Below are 10407 nucleotides of genomic sequence, written 5' to 3' on the forward strand. Positions count from 1 at the left end.
GGTCCGAGTACTGATCCCTGAGGTACCCCGTTACTTACATCCCCCCAGCAAGACATCCTCCCACTCACAGCCACACTTTGCTTCCTATGACGAAGCCAGTTTGCAATCAAATTAGCTACCTGACCAGCCACTCCGCAAACCCTCACCTTGACTAACAACCTCCGATGTGGTACCTCATCAAATGCCTTCTTAAAGTCTAAATATACTTTGTCCACTGCTTTTCCCTCATCCACCCAATCAGCCACTGCTTCATAGAACTCCAAAAATTTGTTAAACAGGAACTACCTTTGGTAAACCCATGCTGACTACCTTTAATTGGTTTGTATTTGTTTAAATGGTTCCTCATCTGGTCCTTTATTAATGCCTCTAATACCTTCCCCACAACTGAAGTCAAACTAACAGGTCTATAGTTTCCAAATTCTTCTCTGGATCCTTACTTAAATAATGGTGTTACATTTACTACTCTCCAATCCTCCGGTACCTGTCTGGACTCCAGTGAGCTATCGAAAATATCCGTGAATATCTCACTTACCTGCTCAGCCACCTCCATCAACACTCTCGGTTGCATATTATCTGGCCCTGGAGCCTTATCCACTCTTAGATTTCCGAGCTGTTCATTTACATCTTCCACTCCAACCTGGATCTTCTGTAAAAGCCCTTCCTCACCTCCTTCATAGATACTCTCAGCTATTGGCAATTCTCGTGACTGTTCTTGTGTAAAAGTTGAAGCAAAATAACTTTAATAAGCCTGCCATCTCACTTTCCTCACTAACCACTCTCCCAATACTATTCCTCAATGGGCCCACACTGATCCGAACCTGTTCTTTTCCCCTGATATACTTAAAGAAAGCCTTGCTATTATGTTTAATATTCTTAGCCATGTCCTTCTCATACTCTCTTTTGACTTGCCGAGTTATTTTCTTAACTTGCCTCTGTTTACTCCGATAGTGACATAAATCTAACTCCAGTCCTGTTATTTTAAACCTAATAAATACCTTCTGCTTCTCCTTAATAGCGTTCCTTATCTCACTGCTCAACCACCCTGGTCTCTTTCTGTTTCTAGTTTTACACCTCATTGGAATGTACTTACTCTGCACTCGACACATTTGGTCCTTGAAGGTTTCCCATTTCTCTGATGCTGATTGTCCTGTTGTTAGAGTCTCCCAATCTACATTACCCAACTCTCTCCTCATACCCTCAAGGTTTTCCTTCCTGAAATCTAATAGCCTTACCCTACCATCCTGAACTTTCACCCTTAACAGAATCTTTGCACACACAAAGTTATGGTCACTTGCTCCTAAATGCTCCCCCCTCCACTTCCTCCACCATTTTGGGATTGTTACTTAAAAGGAGGTCTTTCACTGCACTCTCCCTCGTGGGCGTATCTACAATCTGGGTTAAAAAGCAATCCTGGAATAAATCTATGAAATCCTCATCTGCTCTGCCCTTTCCTTGTTCTTGGACCCAATCGATCCGTGGAAAGTTAAAATGCCCCATAATCAATACTCTTCCCTTACCACATGCCCTTTTGAATTCTTCATGTATTCCTCCTTCGTCCTCTTCCTTCCCAGCCAGAGCCCTATAAAAGCATCCTTCCAGTACCTTACTGTTTTTACAATCTCTAATCTCTACCCAGACAGAATTCTCTGCATTAATTCCCTCCTTAATATCACCCTTTCTCTTAATGCAATGTTGTCCTTTACCCAGATTGCTACTCCTCCTCCAGTTCTCTCTTTCCTATCACACCGATACACCTTGTAGCCTTCTAATCCTGTCCTCCAGTTACTCTCCTCCTTAAGCAATGTCTCACTTACTGCAACTATATTGTACTCCTTGTTATCACCTCTGACCACAAGCTCTTCCATGTTATTATTTAAACTTTGGGTATTGGTATAAAATATGTTTAACTTTTCCCTTCCTTAAATTTTATTTTCTTGCCTGGCCTTACTCATCACAATTACATCATCCATTCCTTCCTCAATACCTTCTCCACCCTCCACTGACCTAAAAAATTCCTGAATTCCTTCCTCAATTCCCACTACAAACCTTGCTGCCCCGTTTCTATTTAATATACGGCCATCATTCCAGAAACACTCCCTTTGTCCCTGAAATGATTCCCACTGCTTCTTAAATGTAAAACCTTCCTCCCGACAACATTCTTCCAGCCATTGGTTGACGTCTATTGCTCTGCTCATAATTTCTATATTGTTTCCTAATCTTGGGAGAATCCCACAAAACATGACCTCACAACCCTTTGCTTTCAGCTGCTTTCCCAATATCCTGCATATATTTTTCAAAACCTCTGAGTAAACTTTCCCTACATCATTCGCTCCTAGGTGGACCACAACCAACTTCTTCTTGCCATGACACAATACAATATCGTTTACCCTTCCTTCAATGTCCCGAACTCCCACTCCTTCAAAACTACACAGAACTCTATGTCTTCGTTGCTTCCTGCAGAATGAAGAATCAACATATTTAATTGTCTCATCACCCACAAAAACTGTCTCTCATACCTCATTCCTACCCATCTCTATTGCTGCACTTCCACCACTGCTTGCACCCACTACACCACCACTGTCTTCACTCGCTCCACCACCACCGTCTGCACTCGCTGCACCACCACTGGATGTAATGGAATTGATCAATCCTCTGATGTCATGGAAACTATACTATTAGTTATATAATAAAAAAATTTGGTTGGTAACTAAGGAAAATATAATGCAGTGCTGATTCCCCCTCCCCCGCCCCCCCCATTGGTTAGACGGGTCGACTGACGAGATAACCTAGACGTTTGTGCACTTGCCTCAAAGTTCTCGAGCCTGGGTTTGAATCTTAACCCAACTAACAACTGTCATCCTGGTGTTTCACATGTAGGGTGAGGCATCAATATGTGCACCGTTCATCAGCGAAACGTTAAGCTGGAGGACATGCCTGCCAGCACTGGTCGTTTAGTGGACATTAAAAATCCTTTGTGGTTATTTCTTTTGTGAACTGCAGATGAGTTATCCCCGACGCACTGAACAAATCCAAATTCCTGCCCTGACTGCTGCTGGGAAGTTGATGGCAAGCCATCCAGCATAATCCTTACCAAGAGACTGCTTCGGCAGCACTGATGCTCGATAAAGAGTATGATGGTACATTGATGCAAGCATACAAGAGAGAGTTCAAGTCGCTGAATTAGAAGTGACTTGAAGTCTAATTATGTTGACATTAGTGTTTCATTTATATTGGGCCAGTCGATTAAGTCAATCGCTTTGCTTTGCTTTTTTTCATACCCCTATAGGCTATACTACAATATAGTTCACATCTATCACTTACTCATCACCAAAACCAACATGCCTGGTGTTTGGTATTATATTAGGCATGAACAGCTTGACCTCTGTGCTAACCCCAATGAATATTGTTGGTACAATGCCAGTTTCTTCATTGGCAAATATTTCTCCAATATCTAAAATGTCCAGCACAATATATTGCCTGGAGCCTACTATGAATAAAGTGGCTTCTGTAATGGTTATGAAAAGATACCATTGGCTAGATTAAGAGGATGGTTTAAATTTATTGCCATTGATAGCATTTCTTTACTCTCATTTAGTGGCCAGCTATCATTACATGTAATCATCAATGGTCATAGGGGAAGCACATTAGTCACCTGGCCTATGAAAAGTGCTGGTTATTTACATGCATTGAACAAAATCGTATCAATGCTGAAGCAGTAGGAAAGGATATTGAGCAAAATTGTTGTGTAATTGAATCCTCAATGCTCTCACTCTCTCCCCTCCTCCTCCTCACTCCCTCCCTTCAATCTTACCCAGGGTCCTAAGACCCCATTTTGATGAAAAACTCAAAGCTCATGCTCTAAAATTCTTACCAAGAGAGTGCTTCATTTCATTTGTTCCTGTTTTTTTCCTGCCTGTGGAACCAACTTCCACATTCTCTTCAATCTCATGCTTCCCTCCAGGTCTTCAAGACTGTTCTGTTCTGTTCACCACCTGTTCACCATCTGTTCACCACCATCTCAGATTTTCCCCCATCCAAAACCATGATCTTTTCTACCCCCGTTAAACCACCCCACTTCCCCCTCCCACCTCCCCAAAATAATGTTTTTTGTTTCTGTATCCATGTTGTCCACACATTGTGTTCTTCCCTACCCCACATCATTACCTGCATCCCTTGTTTGTCTGACACCATGACATGGAAGGTGCCTTTTGCAGCCAACTTGTATCAGTTGCTTCACGGTTTCATTATGCTGTTGTCATAAAACTCAAACTCTGTGACTTTGTTTTTCTGAGGTTTGACGTCACAAACTCAGTCACGATATGAATGTACAATTTCTACAACTGTCATCACTATCCGGGATTGCATCTGACAATGCTGCACTGTACTCTGCACAGTTACAGTGCACGGCAATTCCTTGGCAGCGACGCACAACACAATAGGTGACGTACCGTAACACAGGAACAGTTTCTGTCACATCCTTTCATGCGATAACATGATGTTGCCTTTTTCATCTCCTCTGGCCATGCTGTTTCCTTAAAAGACATGAGAGCGAGCCAGCCATTCTGGAGAGTCCATCCATATTTCAGAAATTGTGGAATTCTGGGGTTAGACAATGTCTTGTTTATTATTGTATCTGGGGTTGCTCAGCATCGATGTAGCAACTTCAGCAAGGGTGATTTGTTGTTGAGAAACTTCTAAACCCTAAGTTTACTTAAATCAGACCCTGGAACCTCATTATGCTTGTTTTTGTACATTGTTACAAAAAGTTTACATTGATGAAAAGACTTCGTCCTCTGAAAATTGCTCCAATGCAGATACATCAATCTTCTTGCTGGTGGCCAACCAATCCTTTTCCCGCTGGATTGGGGCTAACTTATTGTGTCCCACTCAATGAAGCTGGGGTTGAAGGGAAGTGATTGGCATTGAGAAGGCCCTCATTGAAGCTGCAAGAAAATGGAATGCCAAGTAGGTATCAGCACCTGTTCTCACTCACAGTTCTGATAAATCTTTCAGAAGAGTACTTGCATCGTACAAAGCTAAGACAATGATGTCTATGTCATTAGAATGGATAACAACTCGTTTCATCCCTTCCTTTTGGATCCTGTAAACTGCATGCAAGATAACTATGGTGTCAGCCTTTTGTTGAGTCGACTCCAAATCAGCAACAGGAGTTAAGGAACATTGTTTGATTAGAACGGTTTTGATTAGTTCTTCAAAGCCACCACTGCAGTACAGAAGAGTGGAACCCAGAGATGGAGATGATGGCTCGTCCACAACCCAAGTCTCAAAAAAGGAAGTTCAGCAACCTGGCTTTGTTAGATGGGAAAGGCCTTTTCTCTCATTTATGTGTCTGCTTATAGCTTTCCAAATAATGTACATCTCTTGAAGGTTTCCTGGCTTTATCACAAATCATTGCAGCTGTAAGATTACATAGGGAGTCTTGTACAATCTTTTTGATGGCAGCAAAATACGAGTATATCTTGGTTGACGGCTCAAGTGGTTTCTCCTTCTTGCATCACTTAAAATCTTCTTCAAGTATTTGAGCTGCCTGATGTAGAATACAGTGTTTTTCATCGACATGCTCGTCCTCTTCTCACTGCTTCAGTTTCTCAACAGCATCCCCAAGAAGTGCACCAGTGGCACAGATAAAGCCAGGCCTTCCACTGTGGCTGGTAACCAAAACTCTGAACCCAAAATGAAGCTGCAGTTTTGTTTTCAAAGCACTTGATTGGCAAGCCTGCGTTTTCAGCTCCAATATCTCAAAGAATACTTCTATGCTGGTTTCTTAGTGCTTTTATCAGAAAACCACACGATTCTTGGAAGAGAGAGGCTTGAAACTGCAAAACAAGGCAAGTGAATGTGACTTCATGGATGCCTTGATGCTGCTGTTTACCAATGGGAATTCTGGCTGCTCTGAAACCATTCATGCATGGTATGTGGTGGTAAATATAATTTGCCATCATGTCATGGGACTGGCAAGATGGCGTACAGGCACGCACACTCGCCTTTAAGCTGTCCAGCCTGGGTTTGAATCCTGACCCTGAAACCAAGCTATAAACTGTCATCCTGGTGTTTCACAGGCAGAGTGATTCGTCAGTGTGTGTGCTGATCCTCGGATGGATGTTATACTGGCACCCTGTCTGCTGGAATTAGTTGGTAGATGTTAAACATCCCACTGTGTCCTTCGTGAAGAGTAGGCGAGCTTCTGCTGAGACTGAACAAATTCCAAATTTCTGCCCTAATTACTGCTGGGATGACAATGGCAAACAACCCAGTTTATCCCTTGCCAAGAAAGTGCTTCAGCAGTACTGAACCTGACTTGGGACAGAACAAGTTAGGTAGTTTGTTAGTTATCATAATCATGACATTGGTGAACATTTTTGCCTTTTAATTTTACTCGTTTCTTCAACCTTTTTGCCTTTTCAATAAGAATTTTGGTGGATTTCTGTTGAAACCTTCCCTATCGGTTTTTTGCCTCTAATAACAACACGGTATTGACTTTTTCATCTCCTGGCCACGCTGTTTCTTTAAAAGACACGGGAGCGAGCCATTCATTCTAGAGTCCATCCATATCTCATAAATTATGAAATTCAGGGTTTAGAAATGAGTGTCTTGTTCATTATTGTACCCCGGGCTGCTCAGAGTAGATGCTGAACGAATGCACTATGTCAGTAGTGTTGGGGTAGTGGATCGTGTCGGCATACTTGACTTATCAGAGTGGGTGCTGCACCCTGGCTGGTAAACTGTTGCTGTGGGAATATTCTTTCCCATTCACTTATTTTCAGCCAGGCTATAGCTCTTCTCATTAAGGTACAGGTTTGTGCACTCCAAGTGCCAACTCACGTTTCAGCAGCAGTATCATTTTGAAGTCACCTAAATATGTATGGTCTTGTTGAGTATTCATGGCCAACAGAAGTTTCTCTTTAGTTGTTGATTGAACATTCGTTTAGTATCCTCTTTTTGACATGTAATACATTTGTAAACTCTCATCTCTTCTCGTCTTTTTTTCGATTGATCATATTCATGCGTTACCGCTCTCTCCGATGCTCGCTTCATGGGCTGGCTGCCCACTGTCTCTCAGCAGTCTATAACAAGAAAGTCATTATATTAGTAAATGTGGTGTCATTCAGCATTGAAAACAAGTCCCTTTGCATAAGATTCCATGTGCGGCATGGTTTTGCAAAAGGTCAATGAAGATAAGGCAATACCACCATCGCATTATTTGTCTGTTGTCTTCAAAAGACCGAATTTCCCTTTAATGTAATCGTGTAAATCATGTTATGGATGTCCTCTAAGCTATTTGCCATCAGATATCTGAAGTCAATTATTCCTGATCTACAGGCTAACTGAGAAAATGAAATTTAAGTCTCGCTTTTCACCCTTTATTGGGGAAAACATGAAAATTTGATATTGTGTGTGACATCACTTTTACAACCAAGAAAAAAATTACGTAGCTTGTTGGCAAAAAAAAAAGAGTTAATTTTTGTCTATTGAAGGAATTTATACCCAACAACCTTTTACAGCAAATCTTTTGAGTTTTACCCCACTGGTCCCTTGGGTACTTTCCCTCTCTCCCTCCCCTCTTCCTTTCCCTCTCTTCTGCCTCACTCTTCCACCCTCTCCCTCCCTTCTCATCTCTCTCATCCTCCCACACCCTCATGTTAATCAAAGTCTCAGGCAGTGAAAAACACAAATTAAAACAATCCTTTAATCTGGGTAATAAAGCAAATTACTCTTTGAGTTTGAAGGAGCTTAATTGAAAAAAAGCCTCTTGTAGAACAAATTGATGGCAAAGTGATTTTGCTTAACTGTTGGACACTTTGTTTCACTTGGTTGTGATTTTCTACGTTTTGTATTCAAAGGCTCCGCACGACCTTCTCTGAACCTAAAGGCTGAGTTTGAATGAGACTCGGGTTTTGACATTAGGACTGAAGAGTCTGTAACTCAAATTACATCATTTGACCTTTCTCCACATTGTGCATCGAAAACCTCCTTGTGGCATATTTGTTCAGCTCTAACTCAAATACAAGTGGAAGAGGGATTTAAGAGTCGACTCTACCCATGACATTTAGCAAATGAGTTGTGTGTAATTTGTTACATGACATCTTGGCACGTGACGAGGATCCTTTTTGTTGCACGTGCCAAGGAGGATGAGGGTTATCAAATCTGTAAACATGTTGAAGTGAGGTTCCTGAAGTTAATTTCCCAGAAATCGCAAAACACACTGGAGAATAAAAGTGATGACTTCACACACTCCTCACCGACAGTAGTTTAATGAAATATTTTTTATCCCATTTCCCAACACCAAATGTAACTAGATCAATGCATGTCCTGTTTTTTAACATGCAATAAATCTCATTCCCAAAATAAATAAATCCAAGTTTGTTTCATGGGAAGAAATAGGCTAAGACTGTCTGTGTTCAGTCATGTTGTAAACAGTTGTCTTAATCTGCGTTAGCAGACCTGAATTAAGTCAATTTTGGCAATCTGCTGCAACTTAAATTTACGGTGTTAAGATTAAGGTTAAGGTGTGTTTCTCGTACACTTACCTTTGAACTGTCTCGTTTCAGTTTGATTCTTAACCCAACTATAAACAGTAGGATTAGTGTTTTGCAAACAAGGCTTTGGGAGCTTCACAAAATGTATCATCCCTTCTGTGGACATTAATGTTGGTGTCTCGCTTGCGCACATTAGTTGGTGAATGTTACATATATCACGTTGTCTTCCGATGAAGAAACAGTGAGTTATTGCTGGAACCCTGAACAGATTCCAGATTCCTGCTCTGGCTTTGACTGAGAAGACAATGGCAAACCACAGTCCTATCCTTGCTGGGCTAGATAGCATATGTTTGATGGGCCAAACCACCTCCTTCTAAATCCAAGTTCCTTGTGTGTATTCTTACAAGGAGACTGCTGCAGCAGCATTGAACCTCGACCTTGGGTCGACCACAGAATGAAGAGCTTCTCGATACAAATATAGCATTTCAGCAGCAACTTTCGGAGAACCAATGTTCCTCAGAAATAGTTATCACCCAAAGTCATATCTTATTGGATGTCATATGTTTTCACTTAGCCCTTCAGTGTTTCGAATTTGAATTCGTTTGTAATGAAGTTTCATGAAAACTTGTTTCAGTAATTTATTTGTTTGTTTTGTATTTGGACATTTATTGATATTTGGTTGTCAGTTTTCATCATTTTTGGGGATATTGCAATACCATTAATGCAGTGCCTCCGAAAAAAGGGATGGAATTTAGAATTCAGCCATGGAATTACAATTTAGAAGCAGCACACAATGACCAACTGCTTTTGAAACGTACTGTGAGATCTTTAACATCCACCAACTAATTCAAGCAGACTGGACACCAAGTTTAACGTCTATCTGAGTGAGGACGCAATTTGTGATGCAACTCCCTGCCTATAAGACAGCAATCTGACAGTTTAGAGTTTGGGTGGAATCAAAACCAGACACGACAGCTCAAAAGTAAACATTATCTCTCCGCAATCCTTTCAACCATGTTTGTGATCAATTTTGTTATTATTGTTTTTTTTGAACTCTTGTTTTTTTTCTTCAACTACAGCAATCCCTACAGGTTGTTTTAAAGTCATATTCCTTTGTCATTTTGTTTTTATTGTCCTTGTGCCAACCTAAATTATTAGTTATGGTATTTCGATGTTCAATTTTCTTTCATATCACATAAATGTAACATCTCATCCCAGGTGACATTAAACAAATTTCTAATTTTGTTTGTTGGTGAATAAGTGTGTGTATTACTAAAATTAATACTCGGTTAATTGTTAGCAGAAAACAAAATGTTTTGGAAGAAAGATAATTTGCAAATGTCGACTGTCAATAAACGATTACTGTGCTGTAACATACAAGTTATGTTGTTCAACTGCCGTCATCGAAGTGATGGGTTCAATGCTCGTTTTTTTATTGAAGGTAGAGGATGTGTCGTTCACCCGCCCCGTGCGACCGTGGCCACTAAACCGAACCCCCTCTTTTTACATAGGCCATTGGGATTACCAACCACAGGGTTTTCAGAAACACAACCCCCATGGTTGGCGAGGAATATGTGTCTAAACAACGTTAAAATTAAATAGTGATGAAACGACGTTAAATTCGCAATTTCACTCGATTAAGTCATCTTGCGATATGTGATGGAGGAACAGAGAGACAGACAGACAGACTGACAAACATATTATTATATAGACTAGCAGGAACATCAGCTGTGCAATGAGACTTCGAGTTTTCAACTCTTCCTCCCCTTACCTCCCACCCTTCAAAACCTCCAAGTCATCAACACTCCCTTCAAAATCCCATATCATCAGCACTCCCTCCCAAACCCCAAGTCCTTAACCTCACCCTCAGAAACCCCAAGTCTTCAACCATCCCCCCCCCCACACCCCA

This window comes from Eptatretus burgeri, chromosome 11 (genome assembly GCF_056783735.1).
Source record: "Eptatretus burgeri isolate ZD-2024b chromosome 11, Ebu_testis_v1, whole genome shotgun sequence".
NCBI classification, from domain to species: Eukaryota; Metazoa; Chordata; class Myxini; order Myxiniformes; family Myxinidae; genus Eptatretus; species Eptatretus burgeri.